Consider the following 6,169-nt stretch of genomic DNA (forward strand, 5'->3'; position numbering starts at 1 on the left):
GGATATTAGTTTAAGGGCTCTGAGACCGGTCATAGATGGGTTTGGGTTGTGCGACTCTTTTCGGGTGGTTCATCCCTCTTGTGCTGGTTTCACTTGGGGGAACACTAGGGGAAGCAAGAGTCGTATCGATTTCATTTTTTTGCCTAAGGGGCAGAGAATCACTGGGGCGAATGTGGTCCCGGTATGGTTTACAGACCACTTGTTATTATCAGTGAGTGTGAATATTTCTGTTTTGGGTTTCGGGAGGGGGTATTGGAAGTTCAATACCCGATTTTTGCTAGACTTGGGGTTTAAGGCACAATTTTATGAACTGTACAAAGGGTGGGCAGGGATGCAGCCTTATTTTGGCACAATGGTGGAATGGTGGGAGGGGGTGAAGGAAAGGTTCGGGAGTTTTGCTAGGAGTTACGGTAAGTGGAAAGTGCAGAGGGAATTCAGCACGTTTCGGGCTGTAAGGCAGCAGTTGCAGTCTCTATATGGGGACTGGAACAAAGGAGGTGAATTGGATACGGGGCGGGTGGAGAGGCTGATGCTATGGCAAAGGCGCTGGTGTGAAGAAAAGGCACAAGTCTTCCGGTTTAAGGCACAAAAAGTGGCCTTTGAACAGGATGAGAAATGTAGTGCGTTTTTCTTTAAAACTGTGAAGGCCGCAGCGGTTAAAGCGGCAATGACAGGTTTGAGGGGAGAGGATGGCGTACTGCGGACCGACAAGGATGGCATGCTGGAGATTGCCACTGACTTTTACAGGCAGTTGTTTGGGAGGCAGGAGGTAGATAGTGGGATGGGGGAGTTATTTTTGGGGCATTTGGACGCCAAAGTGCCTGAGGCAGTCAGGGCTGTGCTGGAGCTCCCTATCTCACTGGAGGAGCTCACGGCAGCCTTGAAAGGGATGAAGGGAAAAAAAGTCCCTGGGAAAGATGGGATTCCTAAGGAGTTCTATGAGGAGTTTTGGGATGTCCTGGGGCCTGACCTGTTGAAGGTTTTTTCAGATATTTTTAACTGCGGGGAATTATGCCCTTCAATGAGGGAAGGGGTCTTATCCCTCTTATTTAAAAAGGGAGACCCAGAGGACTTAAATAACTGGCGACCTCTGACACTATTAGGGGCAGATTATAAATTACTGGCAAGGGTTATGGCACTTAGATTGGGGCTGGCTATGCCACATATAATCCATGAGGACCAGACCTGTGGGGTGGGGGGCAGGTCTGTTTTTTATAATTTGCAGTTGGTCAGGGACGTGGTGAGCTGGGTGGAGGATAGGGGAATCCCGTTGGTGTTGGTCAATTTGGACCAAGAAAAGGCCTTTGACAGAGTTAGTCACACATTTTTGTTTCGTGTATTAGAATATTTTGGTTTTGGGTCAAATTTTTTGCGTTGGATGCACATTTTGTACAGCAAGGTGGGTAGTAGGGTGAAGATCAATGGGAATTTAGGGGGTGTTATTTTGCAGAGGAGGGGGGTCAGACAGGGATGCCCGCTCTCTCCTCTCCTTTATGTGTTGTATGTTGAGCCATTAGCTGCAGCCCTAAGGGCAAGTGACAGAGTGCAGGGATTGTGGTTGCCAGGAGGTGGTGGGGTCCCCTTGAAGGTATCTCAGTACGCCGATGACATGTCTTTGTTCCTGACATCAGATCGCAGTGTGGACGAGGCATTGAGGGTAGTGGGGGACTTTTCCAGAGCATCAGGGTCAGCACTTAATTTGAGAAAATCTCAGATTAAGTTTTTTGGTGCATGGGCAGGGAGGAGGGATAGTTTGGGAGGCATGTCCCTTTGCGATGGGCCCATGAGAATTTTAGGGGCAGAGTTTGGAGAGGGTGACAGCAGTCAGATAAACTGGACCAAGAAGATCGCAAAGGTAAGAACAAAGCTGGGGTTGTGGCAGCAGCGATCACTTACGTTGACAGGGAAGGTCTTGGTTTTAAAGGCTGACATTTTGCCCTCCTTAGTTTTCCTTAGTTACATCTTTCCATTATCGGCACGCTTGCGTAAGGGCTTATCAAAGGCAATTTTTAAATTTCTTTGGGGGTCATATGAGTATGTACAGAGGGTACTGATGTATCAGGCTGTGGAGGAGGGTGGGCGGGATGTTCCCTGTCTTCCCTTGAAATTTGATGTGTTGTTTTATTGTAATATGTGTGTTTCTTTGGTAAGGCCGGTGGATCACAAATATCAGTACTTTGTTCGTTTTTGGTTTCTGTCATCTGTGCGACATTTGTGCAGTTGGGACAATGCTGTCCCTAAGGCCGAGACGTTACCTGCTCATTATAGGCATGCTCGGATGTGGTCCAGGAGACATGCTGAATGCATGGATCCAGGTTTGGCAGTGGATCACAGGAAGCTGTACCACGCGCTAAGAGTCAAACTCGGCCCAGTGAGGCTCATAGGGGTAAATAAGGAAGTGTGGGCCAGGCTGCAGCCAAAGGCTCTGGGAAACCGACTGAGAGACTTGAACTGGTTAGTGGTGTTAAACAGATTACCTGTTCGGGACATCTTATACCGGCATGGCATCTCGATTAACCAGTTCTGTCCCCGGAATTTCTGTTTTGCTGTAGAAAGGGTGGAGCATGTTTTTTGGGGCTGTGCCTTTGCACAGGAGGTGTGGGCACAGTTTAGAAAGGATTTTGTGGTGTTGCAGGGATTGTCTTTAAAGGGAGTATTGTTTGGGGAGGGATGGCAAGGAATGGGGGGTAAGGATAGATTTCTAGTGTTATTGCTTGTTTCTACAGTTAAGAAGGCATTGTGGGATGCACGATGTATGGCTGTAAGGTCTAATGTGCACGTAAATGTTAAAGGCATTGTGGGGTTTGTAAGGGCAGAGCTGTGCTGGAGATTCCAGGTGGAGGTGGAGAGATGGGGCTTCCATGGAGCAAAAGAAAAATGGAAAGTGATATGGGCTGGGTTGGATCTGTGAATGTGGTGGCAATGCTTGTTTATGCGTGGTATATGTATTGCGTCTGAGGTACTGTAAACTGTCAAGGGAAAATGTGTTTTGATATTGGCGTGTTCTTTGATCAACATAACTTGTTTGACCGGCATTGCTGTGTAAGCAGTTGCATGTGATGTAATGTGAAGTATTTGTCTGCTTGTTTAATAAAAAAAAAAAAAAAAAAAATCTGTTCTTATCAGTTTAATATCTGATACGTCCCCTATCTGGGGACTACATATTAAACGGATTTTTGAGACTGGGAGTCGGAGAAGGAGCTTGCTCCGTCCGCTCCACGCATCGACCCGGTATTGCAGTACGTCCGGGAACGGTGCGCCTCTATTTTCGGGTGCAAAGGAAATGCTTCTGCTTCTGCTTCTGCTTCTGCTTCTGCTTCTGCTTCTGCTTGGACAAGCAACTGAGTCCTTGTGGGTTTTTTTTTTTTTTTTAAATGAAATAAAAGAAATAGTTTTATCGTGTGTGTGTCGTTCTTTCTTTCTTTCTATTTATCTATCTATCTATCTATCTATCTATCTATCTATCTATCTATCTGTCATTCTCCGTCAGCTAGCTGGGTGAGTGAAGTTGGTTAAGTAAGTCAGCTAGCGAGCCGGTTTGCAGCGGTCCGTGGCTCGCTTGCGCCCTCTGCCAGTCGGGCGGTTATAGCGTCTCCTCTCCCTCTTCCGCGGATAACGCGCGGGGGGACAACTCCGGGCCTGCGGCTCCGGGCCGGGAGGGCCTACGGCGGCTGGTGACGGCGAGAGGCCACGTGTGCTCGGGTTTCTCTTCATCACGCACAAATCTTTCGCCTTTTACTAAAGATTTCCGTGGAGAGGAACACTCCTGAGTTTGTGCTATTTTTGGATGCTCCGTCCGCCGGACGGGGCGACTTTTCTGTTCTTAAGAGAGCTTGTTGATGACTTGTTGCCATGTGTCCCTGGTTTGTGACTTGTCGGGTACATGTGTTATAGAGTGTGGACTGTCTCCTTGCTTGCTTAGCTAGGCAATTACATAGCTGTTCTGCGAGTGCTCGTGCAATTAAACGGCGATAAGAGCCTTCAGCACGTAGGTAGCTACCGTGGCAGAGGACGTGGGGCTTTGTGGGTGGAGCTGAGGTGACGGCCAGAGGTCCCGGGGGAAGCGTCGAGGGGGCCCCGGACCAATGGCGAGCGGGGACCGGGTCCGGCCGGACCCCGCGATCGGATTCCCGGCCCCCTGGGCGGCGGCGGCCAGCTGTGGCCAATTTTCAGGCCATCGCTTCTCGGCCTTTTGGCTAAGATCAAGTGTAGTATCTGTTCTTATCAGTTTAATAGCGGAGACAGCGATAGTTCGGGAGGAAAAGCTTCGGAGACCATGGAGGGTCCCGCATTGGAGCCGTCGGCAGCTGGAGTAAAGCGAAGGAATACTATGCGCTTTGTGGTCGCGCCGCCGCGCAGGGAGGAAGTGGATCTGCGGTACGTGGTGATTGAGATTTTGCAAGGTGTTTTTTCAGTTGGTGTGGGCAGGATTTTTTGCATTCAGGATTTTCAAGCACGGGGGTTTTTTGATATAACTTTTGAAAGTGAGAGCTTGTGTTTAGAGATTTTTCAGGTATACAAGTCGTTGGGGCCTCATAAGGTGCTATCCGGGATTTCTTTTGAGCCACTTTTTTCTTTTGATGTTAAAATGGTGACCGTGTTGATGTACAACCCTTTTGTGCCCGCCCGGGACGTTGAACTGTTTCTAAGTCGGCGCTGCAAGGTGCTGAAGCCCGAGGTAAGGCTGAACAATGCCTTTGGAATTTGGAGTGGGAAGAGGCAGTTTTTAGTCAGGTTGCACCAGGATCCAGGGGGAATCGGCGGCGTGAGGCATTTGCCGGCAGTTTTCTCTATCGGCCCGGACAAAGGGTACCTAACGTATGCAGGTTTGCCCACGTACTGCCGCAAATGTTTGCACTATGGTCACATGGCGAAGGACTGCAGCGCAGAATTTGTTTGCAGTCTTTGTGGAGAGGGAGGCCATGTGGCCAGGGATTGCACAAAAGACAAGGCCTGCCACCTATGCGGTAGCAGGCAACACCTGTACCGGAGTTGCCCGGACAGGCGTCGGTCGTTTGCTGAGGTTGTTCAGGGAGGAGGACAGCCTCCTAGTGGCGGGGGAGTAGAAGGACAGAAGGAGCCGGGCGCGTGTGGGCTAAATACGGCCCCTGATCCGGTTCGGGGTCCAGCGGTGGCCAAGGAACCTTCGGCTCCCGAGGGAGAGGAGCAGTCTGGAGGGTCGGCGGCAGTGAGCGCAGCGGAGGCTGTGGTGGAGGCGCTTTCTTCCACAGCGGCGACGGAAGGGAAGCAGGCAAACCGAGAAGAAGCTGCAGTCCCTGTCACAGGGGAGAGGTCGGCTGGTCCTGCGGTGGCGGCGGAGCAGGCACAGGAGCAGCAGGCGGCGGTGGAGGGGGATGCTGCAGCCGGAAGGGCGGGTAAGAATTCAAACGAGGGTGAGAAGCGGAGGGTGCGTGAGAATCCCAAGATGAAGAGGGGAGAGGAGGCTCCTGCTGGGAGAAGGAGGGCAGGGGCGGCAAGTCTAGAAGAGGTCATGGAGGCCCAGGGGGGGTGCACGCCAACCAAAAGGGGCCTTGTGGTGGACTGGGCTCTGGTCATGGAGGAGGAAAACCCTCTGGGGCCGGAGAACTTAGTGGAGACTGTGTTCCCCAGCAAGAAGCCAAAGGTGACTGCGGGGGGCGATGGGTGTGTGTCGGACTCTGAGGGGTCTGTGGGGATAGGGAGTGGGGAGAGCCTGGAGTGGGACCCGCCATCTCCCATGCTGGAGTCCGCGTATGATGGGGGCTCCATCACACCGGGTTCTCCGAACGAATTTCCCTACCTGGCTGAAGAGGCTCCGGGGGAGGTGTTGGAGGAGCCGGGGGTTTGAGCCGGGTTGTGGAGTTGAGAGTGGTTGCTTATAGCGCTGTATAATGCCGTGTCTATCTGTGATGACGTGCAATGCACGGGGTTTGAGCGGGGCTTCAAAGAGAGGGAGTGTGTTCCAATTTCTGACGGTCAAGGGGTCCTCTGTGTATTTTTTACAGGAGGTGCATTTGAGGTCAGAGGAAGACAGTAAGAGCTTTGCGGCAGAGTGGGTAAGGGGACCCTCATTTTGGAGTGTGGGGGGGGCTCATTCTTCGGGGGTTGGGATTTTGTTGGGATCGAGGGATTTTGTTTTGGTTGGGAGTTTTTCTTTTGGGCAGGGGAGGGTCCTGGTGGCGGATGTGGA

At 51.4% G+C, this 6,169-nt stretch overlaps 2 non-coding genes and 1 pseudogene across 2 annotated transcripts; all 3 read left to right on the top strand.

Annotated features, from left to right (window-relative positions):
- Window positions 1–3,078: 3,078 nt before the first annotated feature.
- Window positions 3,079–3,265, top strand: LOC135246408 (U2 spliceosomal RNA). Its single transcript, XR_010327665.1, has one exon. It is a non-coding gene; the product is annotated as a U2 spliceosomal RNA (small nuclear RNA).
- Window positions 3,266–3,694: 429 nt separating this feature from the next.
- Window positions 3,695–3,811, top strand: LOC135246410 (U5 spliceosomal RNA). The gene has a single exon (XR_010327666.1). It is a non-coding gene; the product is annotated as a U5 spliceosomal RNA (small nuclear RNA).
- A 365-nt stretch (window positions 3,812–4,176) lies between these two features.
- LOC135246409 (U2 spliceosomal RNA) lies at window positions 4,177–4,269 on the top strand (annotated as a pseudogene).
- The last annotated feature ends 1,900 nt before the right edge of the window (window positions 4,270–6,169 follow it).

Source organism: Anguilla rostrata, unplaced genomic scaffold (genome assembly GCF_018555375.3).
Source record: "Anguilla rostrata isolate EN2019 unplaced genomic scaffold, ASM1855537v3 scaf0266, whole genome shotgun sequence".
NCBI classification, from domain to species: domain Eukaryota; kingdom Metazoa; phylum Chordata; class Actinopteri; order Anguilliformes; family Anguillidae; genus Anguilla; species Anguilla rostrata.